Genomic DNA, 12113 nt, shown 5'->3' on the forward strand with positions numbered 1-12113 from the left:
TACCCCAGAATCCACTCTGGAGTGTACCTAAAGTAGGTGCATTCAGCTTATAAGAGAAAGCAGCTAGGCTGGGGTCCTGAATAGCAGGATCCCAGCCAGACTAAGTCGAAAACAGTGAAATGCCAACAAAAAGCGGGGGGTCACTATAAGAAGCAGATCCTACTCTCCTACTGCGCTGACGATCATCATGTGCTGTGAATTCATATTGGTACTGGTGAACCTTAATTTGGCCTCACGGCTCCCTTGAGCTGCATCGTTTTAGTCATCCAGGAGTATTTCTTCAGCGTTTCTTCTCACCTGTATGGAGTGAGAATATTTCTGATATGAATGTTAACATCACTTATATTGGTGTTACAGTGCCATCTAACGGCCATATTCTGCAACGGTTAAGTACTTAATATGTAACACATTTTTACTTAACAGTGGATATTCGGGTTCTAGGTTTGTGTACCGGTGTCATTTCTCCCCAGTTTTGTTAACATGCCATTAATGATTTCTTTCTATATTTGTGAATAACAATAATTTGATGGTGAGAAATGCAATAATGTATCCAATACTTTTAAGCCAATCTGAATTTTAAACGTGCGGTGCATTTATGTATGTTTCGTGCAAGATTTGCTGCCTACCTTTAACTGTTTTTAGTATTCTTAATCTGTTCACACGAGTTTTTGATGCCATTTATGTCATGGTAATAGTCTGCATGTAATGGTTTAATGGTGTTTTTAATGATTTACATGGTTGTTTATTTTGGCCATTTTGGGATTTCTTTATGCTGAAGTTTTGGCCTTATGCATTTGTTACTTGTGGCTTTTGTTTAAACTCATATATAATGTACATTTCTGTGCGCATTTTTATTTTCTGGTGATTTCCCATACATTACTAACTTACTGTGTTGATGGTGGTGGGTTGTGTTGTTATTGTTCCTAAACCATGAGTGGTGGGGTGCATTTCGACCCCAAGTCCTATTTGAACTTTCTGGTGGAGAGCAGGTAGCAGGTTGCTTAGCTCAAACCATGTTGTGATCCCAAGCTTTACTTGAGGTGTCTGGTAGTGAGCATGTGCTTGAGCTCCAACCATTTATGATGGGGTGTATTGCCTACTCAACTCTGCATGTGTTTTCAGGTGGTGGACATATTTGCTGAGTTCAAATCTTTTCTGAATGGTGGTGGGCTTTACTTTACTTGAATGCTCAAACAATATTGAGGGGGCACTTTGTCACCCAAATGTTACAGTGAGTCTTTTGTTGATGTGAAGTCTGTTGCACAATTTGTACTTGTTTTTGGTGATGAGTTACTTTTGTGGGCTCAAACCATTTTGAGGGAGCACTTTGGTTCCCAAATTGCATTTTGTGATGTGCAGCTTGTTGCGCCATACTTTCTTGTTGTTCTTGGTGATGGTTCATTTTTGTGGGCTCAAACTCATTTGCAGGGGTTATGTTTCTGCCTCTTTGCATGTACTGGTGTTGGGCATTTGTCCCCGTATTTGAAGTTTGTTTACTTTTTATTAGGTGCATCTTTGGCACCTTAGTTCTGGATCATCTTTTACTTGGGAATATGTGTTGCATCCTTTGGAACACATGTATTTCTTTTTGTGAAAGGAGTGGTGTGTGTGTGTTTGTGTGTGTTATTTCGTTCTGTAGTTCCTCTCTCTTTACTTATTTGTTCTGATTTCCATCCTGTGTGCTACATTGTTTGTTATTGTCTCCTTAAGGGAGGAAGGTGTGTGGTATCCTGCTCCTTTTGATGTTTAGTCCTTCCTTTGTATTCTGTGCCCTGCTGCTCAGCCATTGTATGAGTGATGTCATGGAATGTGCCTGTGTGTCTGGGAGAGTGAAATATCAGTTGGTGTGTGTGGCCTGGGATGCTGCTCCCGGTGGCACTGATACTGCTACAACTATCCTAAACCTACTTTTCCTGTAACCTAAGATGCCGATTTTAATCTAAAGAATAAACTACCTTTTTGATTCACCATCATCTCTCCCTACCCTCTTTCTTGCATTATTACAGAAACATAAAAAATGTACGAGCCTCCAAGGCAGAATGTATGTTGTATTTAATAAATAGAGGCCTTAAAAAATGGCGACGAATGCTCTATAACACGGGACACAAAAAGTACATGTACAAAAAAGGGAAACACCAAAACCTTACAGACACTAAAGAGTGTATGTGAAGCACCTCCCTCAATTTAGAGGACAATATTCTCTATTTACATACCCTCACAATGTTAAACAGAGATTTGAGCACTATCAGCCTGATTCATCATACTCCCGTTTTGCGAGCCCCTATTAGCGATTCATAGCGAATCGCTATTAAGGACTCGCAAAACGGGATTCATGTAGGAATATGCAAAAAAAATGCGATTCCTACTAATTCCTTATTTGCGATTAGCAAAATGCTAATCGCAAATAAGGAATAACTCCCCATTCATTCCCATGGGCCAAAAGGCCCATAGGAATGAATGGGGAGTATTCCTGACATCTTTAGCCAGACCACCTTATAGCCAACAACAGTTTGAAATCTGCAACTCGTACATTGTTTGGAAAAATGAGAGCAAATCCCAGAATACCAAAAAGGTGTTGGCTAAAAAGACACAACTGAATGAAGTCAGACCCAAATTTTGGGATCCGTTGGTAGTCCTGACCAACTCTTCACTGAGCTGCAGACATTAGGCCATTGCATCAGGCCTATTTGTTTTCTGCTTCTGGAAACATAGTCATTGTATTCCAGGAAGAGAGACCCCCCCAAAGAACAACAGTGAATATTGTAAAGTACTCTGCTTATGTTCTTTCTTATGTTGTGTTAAGATCTAAGGGGGGAATGAACAGTTTCCCTATCTCTCCGAACCAATGACAAAAAGAAGAACAATAATAATGAAAATTGGTATTACTCTTCATGAATTAGGTAGCAAATTGTGACTTACTCCAATAGATGACCATTAGAGGAATGGTGGCCTGCTGTAAGCAGATTACGATGTCTGTGATCTCGTTTCCAATATGTTTTTGTTTTAAATGCAACCCTTTTGTCTTGAAAGAAACAGTGCTGCAGTTCCACCGGACCACATCCCACTCCAAACTTTTGTCTTACATTCACAGCAAGGAACGTGCCTTAAGATGACCCCTTCACCATTGTGAATGGTTTACAATCACCTTTGAGGAGTTGGTAACCTAAGAATGGTTTGCAACCAAAATTGTGGTTGCAGACAATTGTAACACAGCATTTTGAAATGCATTTTAATAGGGATGCTGTACCCACCCCTTCCAAATTTCACTTTGATATACATTTCTAAACCTATTGTGTGATTTGATAAGGGAGTGCTTGGCAATCTACTGTTTCTGTGATTTTTACCGAAGATAAAGACTGTGTGTACACTAACAAAACCAAAAACCTTCTGTGAGCCCTTACTACACTATCCCAAAATGTATACACCTACTCTCACTGCATGTCCTTCTTCCAGCAGCCTTAACAATCTTACCAAAATGTAAATGTTTGTAAACAATTCAAGAAGAAAGCTTATTTTTCCCATCCACTGAACCACTCCTATGTTGTTATCATTGCTCGGGGACATGCCCGACCAAACAAATATTCCTGGCTACAGGGGACTGCATTCTTGAGTAAAATTGTCACCTCTCCACTAGCGTGGCCCCTTTCAGAATGCTGAGCATTACAGGAAAATACAAAATAACCACTACAATCGAACTCTGTTCATGGCCAGGTTTCTTGTAAACATATGCTTAGGGGATTGAAGGACTTCAGGAAATATAATTTTGTTTCTGCCTGACCCAAACCAGCCATATTCCATGACAGAAGGAGCCCACCCAAGCTACAGCATAAGCTCATTACTCCTGGATGGAGGGTGGGCGTTATTCAAAGCACCCGCCACCCAGCTCCACTGGAGAGGATCATCCTTCAAATCAACAGCAAGGGGATGAATTACAGGGCCCTCCACCAAGTTAATTACTTGGCCCCCTTGCCCAAGTGATGTAACTATGTATTTGGGATTCCCTTGTATAAAGTCAGAACAGGCACCACTGCATCAATTACCATTGACTTAAAAACTTTTAGACTATTCAGTTGTTTAATAGGGGGTTCCAAATACTCAACAACAGGGACAACATCAATTCCTCTCTCTATAAAGAACTCACAATTCTGTACAACCAGTATAGCCTAGGAACCAAAGGTAACTCTAAAATAGGCAGTGGAAGTGAATGAATGGTCACATTTGTAATATCACCACTTTTCACCAGCCCTAGAGCTTCAATCTCCAAAAAGGAATTAAGGATAGAGCTTCTATTCACTGGAGGGGGCTCATTATCAAATAGCAGATACAATTCAAAACATATGACATAGAGCTCTGCTCCAGGCTAGTCCTTTTAGAGTCACCTGTTGGGGGAATCCATAAAGGTACTCTAACCCTCAGAAAGAACGTTTTTTCCCCATAGTTGAACGGGGGATGGAGGTTAGAGGCAGAAGCTGTTGTGGTCCCTCGATCTTCATTGCCCATATTCAGTGGACAGGACACCTGACACTCCTTATTTACCCCTCCTAAATGGGGACTTTACCCTCTAGGACAGCCAACCATGTTTCTAACAACCCTGGAAACTACGTCTGACTGGGGTAAAGGAGCCTTACTTCCTATTCCCCCCCAGGGGCGTAACACAGGCCCCTGCAGCCCCCGCAGTGCGGGGGGTACCTAACCTCCAGGGGGGCCCCTCAGCACCGCACTTCGGCCGGAGAGCTCCAGGTTGAGTCGGGAGGGAGCCCCTTCACGCACCCTGCAGGGGGTCCCCCTCAAGTTTCGTTATACCACTGATTCCCCCGCCGACTCCAAGAGGTTCACACAGTACGGAAATCAGAACCTCCTGAGGGCGAGGTGGGACAGGGTGGAACCAGCCGACACTGCTCCAGTTCTCACCTCTATCCTGAGGAGGTCATCATTCGGGAGAATTTCCTTGTAAGAACAGTTGAAGCACTACCTTCCAGAGGCAATGTCATCAATACCCCCTCCTTCAAACACTTGATAACATAATCCTTGAGGAAACGCAATTCGTTTTCTGCTTAGGGATTCTTCTTATTTTTCCTTTTCTTTATCGCTCCCTTGTGACTCATTGTAGTAGACTAGACCTTGCACTCCATCATTATCACCGCTTGGCACACCACATAGCACAGGCACACAGTGATGCAAAGCAGTTAATGTACTAGCAACTACAGGCTCCCCTTCCAACCCCACTCCTGACTGAGGTACTAATCCATTTACCTTCCCAACTGTTTTAGTACCTTTTCTTTATCCCTTTTTTAAAAACTGGAAAGATCTCTTACTTGGCTGTACTCAAAGAGGGGGTCTGATCATAATCCCCAAACAATGTACTTAAACATAGTTCTCTATCTCCATTTTCAGAAATACAATCATTTTTTAGGGCCACCACGAAACACATTGGCGTACCAGCTTGAACAAAGCATCCTTTACCCTTTCAGAGGACACAGCCATTTCTGACTTTTGTTTCATAATATTATCCTTAATTGAATCTACAGCCAGTTTTGAATTAACGAAGCCTAACGTATTTACATTCTGCACCTCAAATAAAATTGTGGACATCATTTCCAATACATGATCATAACTTAGCACAGTTTTTTCTAATGAGGACAAAACAAAAAATACTTTTATTTCAATACAAAATAAAATATTAGATGAAGCACCACCTACTTCATTGTCTGTGTTCAATTGTTTACTTGGAATAAAGACACTGTGATCTAATTCTGAAAGAGACCCCCCCCCCCCCCCAAGGGATAAGAACTACAGTACAGTGGAGGTAATGATGGAAGCGAAGAATGAAAGAGAACATTTGAGATAGGTTGACCCCCTGAATCCAGCGGTTTCTAAGAGGAACCTCAGTCTGGCGGACACACCCTTCCGTCCATGTGCAAATCAAAGTCAGGCACAGTAAAATCTTCACCCAGCACAACTTCTTGCTTGCTGACAACTGTACTAGCTTCATCACCATTTTCACTTTTGGGAGATACTTCTACAGCTGCATAATTTTCACTTCTAGGACACACCTCTGCAGCTGCACATTACCCCCCATGGTGGCCTACTTCCTGGGGTAACATTAAGATACATTCTTCAATAATATTATCTGAGGAGTTAGAGGGTACTAAAGAATCACCTGCAGAGGGCTCCTCAGAGTGCAATGAGGGTGAAATATGGACCAGACCCTCTGGTACTCCACCAACCATTAAAATCCCAGAAATATCACTAACCCCCTATGGACATCCATGGACATTGGGTGAGGAAGGCATCACCAGTAGTGGAGACACAATGAGACCGGAAGTAGAAGCTTCTGTCACTTACCGAGAAACGACCTAAGGAATTTTCTGAAAGAAGCCAGATATAGAGGGGTGAGATTTATAAAGTTGTTGCTGGGTGCATCTGACGCCACAAGTGGATTTCTTTACTTTTGATTGTTGGTTTGGGAAAGAAGGAATTACACGGCCAGAGCATAATTTCTTCTGTGTCATTGCATTCTCAAATAGGCCTTTCAAGACCACAAACTGCATCCAGACCTAACAGGCTGTTTCCTTGGATTCTGGCTCACCTTTTCTTCGCGATGGTCGGCTCCAAATCACTGCACTCATGCTCATCTTGCAAGTTCACAAATTGGCAAAAGCGTTGTGGCTGTGTGTGGGTCGGTGTTGTGACTGTGAGCGGGCTGGTGTTGCAGACATCTTTAAATAAATAATAGGTAAGCAGTAGCATACAGCACTACCACCAACTGCCTCTCTCAGCAAGAACATTTGTGGATCATGAAACGGGGAACCCTGTAGCCCCAGGGTCTCAACGATGAAATTGAAATTAAGTGCTTGTTATGGCTTTTAAAACTTGGTGATCCTCACTAGTACTCATTATTTCCCTTCATTTTGAGTTAGTATTCACTTTTGATTGATCTATGTTGGTCCCTCTCACCTGTTTGTAATTCCTCCTGCATTCAATCTCCTTTTACTCTGTGCTTAATAACTAACTGTTGCATTGTCCACCCTGCTGTGTATTGGATTGTTCTTGGTTTCCTTCCTATTCGCTCCCTAGAGTAACCTCTTGGGAGTTCTTGCATTCCCACACCTCATTTCTTGTTTGGTACATGGGGCGTCTCTTTGGTCAACCAGGTCTTGGTTCTTTTAGCAAAGTCAGTCTCCGTTGCAATCTCTTACTTGGACTGCTCAGTTCAAAATGGGATAGACAAATACCAAAATGCAAAGAGAAAAAACTAGATTGGGGAAGCTTCTTAGGCCTGAGACGGTGAAACATGAGAGCTCTGTAAATTCTTCACTGGAATTCTTTGGCCATGAAACAGACATGCATGAGTCACAAGCACAGTGTAGTGTGATTCGGTTTTTACTCGAGGGGCAGGGATTTCTTCCCTCATTACATTACTAATTATGTCATCAATATGTAACATGTAATTTGCCCTAGTGTAGGGTATAGCACTTTACTAATAATCTTATCTAAAAATCTGTTCTAACCGCCAATATTTGGCGTTGGCCTCTTACAGGGAGTCTGCAGAGTCACAGAACTATGCTTGTGATCATAGAACCTAAGTAGGCAGGGGCTGAGTTATCTTACTTTGAATATCTTTATTCGGCAAATGAATCACCATAAAAGAATGCATATACAATATACATTTCCAATTCTCCGGTTAAAATTATTAAAAATGCGAATAAAAGAAAAGAGGTACACCACAGTCACTGATTTGCTATCAGCAGCTACAGCATCAGACCGTAGGTCCCCCCGAATGCAATTTCAGTAAACGGGAGCGTGTCATCCACGCACTGCCCAGGAATTTTGCCACCCCGCATATCATGATGGAAGATGAAGAGTCCGTAGAAAGTACACGTAGTGCCTGGGTATGGCACCTCAACCCCAATTCCCTGCAAACAGGTTTCAGCCAAAGTTTCCGCGCCCCTTTATAAGCTGGGCAGGCAAAAAATAGATGGGCCACAGACTCCTTTGGTGCTGCACAGCCAGGGCATGAACGCAGGGGGGCACCAGAGTTCGACCACCTCGCCATGAAGTCATGCACCGGAAGCGTCCCATATCGCAGTTTTAGATATAGCGCTCGATCAAGAGGTTTGGTTATCAGGTCAAGGAAGGGTTCCAATTTTCTCACACATTTAAATGACAAAAATTGGTCAATGAGTGGGCCCCCATCCGTAACCCTCAGTGCATTACTCTGCACCCAGTCCCTGTATAGCTTTTTAATCACTTCCTTGGGTGGCGGCGGTTGTGACTCCCAAGCATCCCTTAGCCCCAAGTTAAGAACCAGGTCTCTCAGTTTATTCGGCCATCCTATTTTTTTACCCGTGTCCAGTTGAAGAAGATCATCCAACCCATCAGCATATTTTACAAGCTCCTCAGTCCTTCTTAAGCGAGTCCAGAAGAGCAACGGGCGTAGCCTTACCAAGTCCTTTAGTGCTCTTCTGCCCAGATCTAGTCTCAGGGGGATCAGTGGGGTGGAAGCAGGAAGAGCCACCACATTCCTTAGAAAATTGTTTTCCGCTGTCGATAGTTCTGAAACATTTTCGAACCCCCAGAGTTCGGAGCCATATAGTGCCGCCAGAAGGATCTGACCCTCATAGATCGCCAGGGCCGGGGAGACAGGTTTGCTACTTGACTCACGGAGCTCCCTCAAAGTCACCCCGGATACCCTTTGGTGGCTGAGTAACATTTTGGCCAAGTGGTCCTTCCAAGTCATTCGACTATTTATTCGGACACCGAGATAGTCAAATGAATCGACCAACTCCAGAGGAACACCATTGAGCAGGAAATTATTTTTAAATCTTTTAGAGGGGGAGAGTGCCATCAGTTTGGTTTTCGAGGTATTGATGGTTAAGCCTCGGATGGTACAAAAGGAGCTAAACCGGTTCAAGAGTTTTTGCAGACCCACTGGGGATTTGGAGATTAATAAGGTGTTGTCAGCGAAGAGTAAGGTGGGGATTTTTTCCCCCGCCAGGGATGGGGCGTCCGTCTCTTCCCCCTTCAAATGGTCCACCACTCCATTCACAAATAGGGAGAAAAGGGTCGGAGCCATGACACAGCCCTGGCGTACTCCTCTCCTCACAGGGACCCTGTCTGTTAACTGTCCCTGGGATCCCCATCTGACCCTCGCGTAATTCCCCTCGTGGAGCTTTACGATTAGATTCAGGAGACCACTGGGAAATCCCATCTCTCCTAGGATCTCCCATAATTTTGCCCGGGGGACCAGGTCGAAAGCCGTTTTGAGATCTATGAAGGCCATGTATAAACTGCCTTTCTTGATGGTAACTGCCTTCCAATAGATAACAAAAAAGCGAAAGACCTGGTCCATCGTGCCTACCTTTCTTCTGAAACCCGCTTGGAGGTGGGAAAGAATACTGGCCTCCTCCATCCAATCTCCTACTCTTGAAATGATAACCCTGCCGACCACTTTCTGAATTATATCTATCAAACTGATAGGTCTGTAGTTCGCAGGGTCATCTCTTGCCCCCTTCTTGAACACAGTTACTACCTCTGCCCCCTTCCAGGAATCTGGCACCTGGTGACCCCTGGTAATCAAATTCATTATTGTGGCGATTAATTTGGCCCAAGCCTGCGGCTCCGCGATCAGCAGGTCCCCAGGGATCCCATCCTGCCCGGCTGCTTTCTTTGGGGTTAGATGTCTAATCGCCATCACTACTTCTGTGGTCGTGAATGGAAGGTCTTCCTCCCCTAGGGGCTCCCCTACACCCAAACTATCTGCCCCGGGGCTAGCTGTTTCATCAATACCTCCATATAGGGATGAGAAATGATCAAACCATTGCTGACTAGTTATGTGTACAGCCAATGGTTGCGATTTCCTCTGCCTGGTTCTATTAATCAGATCCCAAAAAAGGTTCGGGGTCCTTCTACTCACAGCATTGGATAGATCCTGCCAATGCTGTTCCTCCCACTCACGTTTGGCCAGTGATAATGCTTTTAGGTAGTCCTTCCTGGCCGCTCTAACCAGCAAAGGATCCCCAAAGAGCAGGGCTTTTGTCAAGTTTTTCCTTTTGCCCTTACACTCATCTGTATACCAAGGTTTATTAGAAATGGGAGGTGTGATAGTATCCCTATTGCTTTTCCCTTTCGAGGTAAAAAATTGACCAACATGATCTATTGTAGTTTTATAAGCTGAGTCAAGGGAGAAGTGCGGAAACCCGCTAAACTGATTTTCACCGACCCAGACTTCCAAATCAGAGGACAAGCCCTCTACCAGAGATTTAATGCCCCCTAGGTCATCCTCCTTAAGGTTAGCCCTATCCCATTTTAGTCTACGATTGTTGTTATATGGGATAATCTCTTTAGATGTTTTTAAGGTGACATTCGCCCTCCTATCTTTAAGGGTACCCCAATTAAACTTACAACACAGGGGGTTGTGGTCGCTATCCTGACTTGGGAGGACCTCCATGTCAATAAGGTCTGCCCAGAAACTAACATCCATTAGGATGTAGTCAATTCGGGACGGCCCAGTAAGTCTGTTGAAGGTCAGTGCCCCTGCCTGATCGGATATAGTCCTGCCATTGAGGGCTCTTAACTTATGGTCCCTAGTCAGTGCATTGATTTGAATTGCCCTAGCTGACCATTTCCTAATGGGGGGCAGGGATAAGGTTGGGATGGACCATTTTGAGTCTTCCTCTTCAATACCCAAGGGGTCATCTCCGAGGAGGGGTTCAACCGTGCAGTTAAAATCACCCCCCACGATGATTTTTGCTGATGAAGGGCAATTAGCTAAGGCGGAGTCCAGAGCTGTTAAAATTGAAGAGGCTGAGTCCCCGGGTGCCCCTCTAGTGTAAACATTGAAAAGGTCCAGCCTACTACCCTCCACATTTCCTCTAGAGGAGAGATGGAGTATTTCATTACACTCCAAGTTGTGGCATGTGACCACCCAATCCAGCTCTATTTTAATCCAGACCACGAGTCCACCCGCTGGTCTGCCCTTTCCCTTGCTTACTGCTGGCAAAAAGTGGGTGGTATACCCTGATTTGTGTAAGGGTAATAGGCTCCAGGTTTCCTGAAACAGGCAAACATCAAACCTCTCAATGAACGTGTGCCACTCTGGAATTTCTAACTTCCTTTTTAACCCCGCAATATTCCAAGAAAGGAGGTTTATTACCCGCCATCCTTTGGGCACTATAGCGTGTCCCCCCTTAAACACTCCCTCATTATCCGTGCAGCTCCCCCCATCCTGAGTCAAAGGAATAGGGTTTGCAAGACAACCAACCATGCTAGCCATAGGCCCGGCTGACATGGAGGCCTCAGTAATGTTATTAGTAATAACAATTTGAGCTGGAAAAGGACTAACTTCCCCTGTGTCTATAGTGCCACAAAGTTGTCGTGGGGCCTCCTCCCCAGGGTGTTCACATATCTCCCCCCCGGGCACTGAACTTCAATCGCAATCTTCCAGCCCGGAAAGCTGCGAAAACCGATTGAAAGTGTCCAACGGGGTAAAAGGTCTTAGATGATTCATCCTGGTGCCATGGTTCATCGTATGTCTATAAGGGACCGTAGACCAGGCAGAGTACTGGTCAGACGCCAAGGCAAAGTGTTGCCCATACTGAGGATGATTGTTGTTATAGGGCAAGGTAGGGGGTGGCCTATAGGATTGAAACTTGTTTGGATATTTAAAGGGAATAGCCTCTAACCTGGGATAGAAGTATGTTAGGGCCCGAGGGATGATGCGAGTTTCCCCATTTCCAGGTGGCCAATTTAGGATATAGTCAACAGCCCGGGGATCTCTAAAGTTGACCACCACTAGATCCCCCTCTATATCTTTAGTTCTACTCCCCAGCCAGTTGATCCGTCTAACATGCACTATATCCCCATCTATATTGGGTGCTATCGGCCTATACGTCCTCAGCCAATGAATAATTTTATTTTTGAGGTCAACGTATCCCTCCTTCTTATTTTCTGCTAACTGGGGGACCCCAGTCAAGACCACCACAAAGGGCACTGCTTCTGGGGGAATCTCCACTTGTGGTACCTTTTTATGTGGTATTCTATTATATCTACCTTCCCCGTGGTCGTTCTGGTTGTTACTTGACGGGGCCTTTGTGATTGGTTTATTTGGGGCA

Source organism: Lissotriton vulgaris, chromosome 5 (genome assembly GCF_964263255.1).
Source record: "Lissotriton vulgaris chromosome 5, aLisVul1.2, whole genome shotgun sequence".
NCBI lineage: Eukaryota > Metazoa > Chordata > Amphibia > Caudata > Salamandridae > Lissotriton > Lissotriton vulgaris.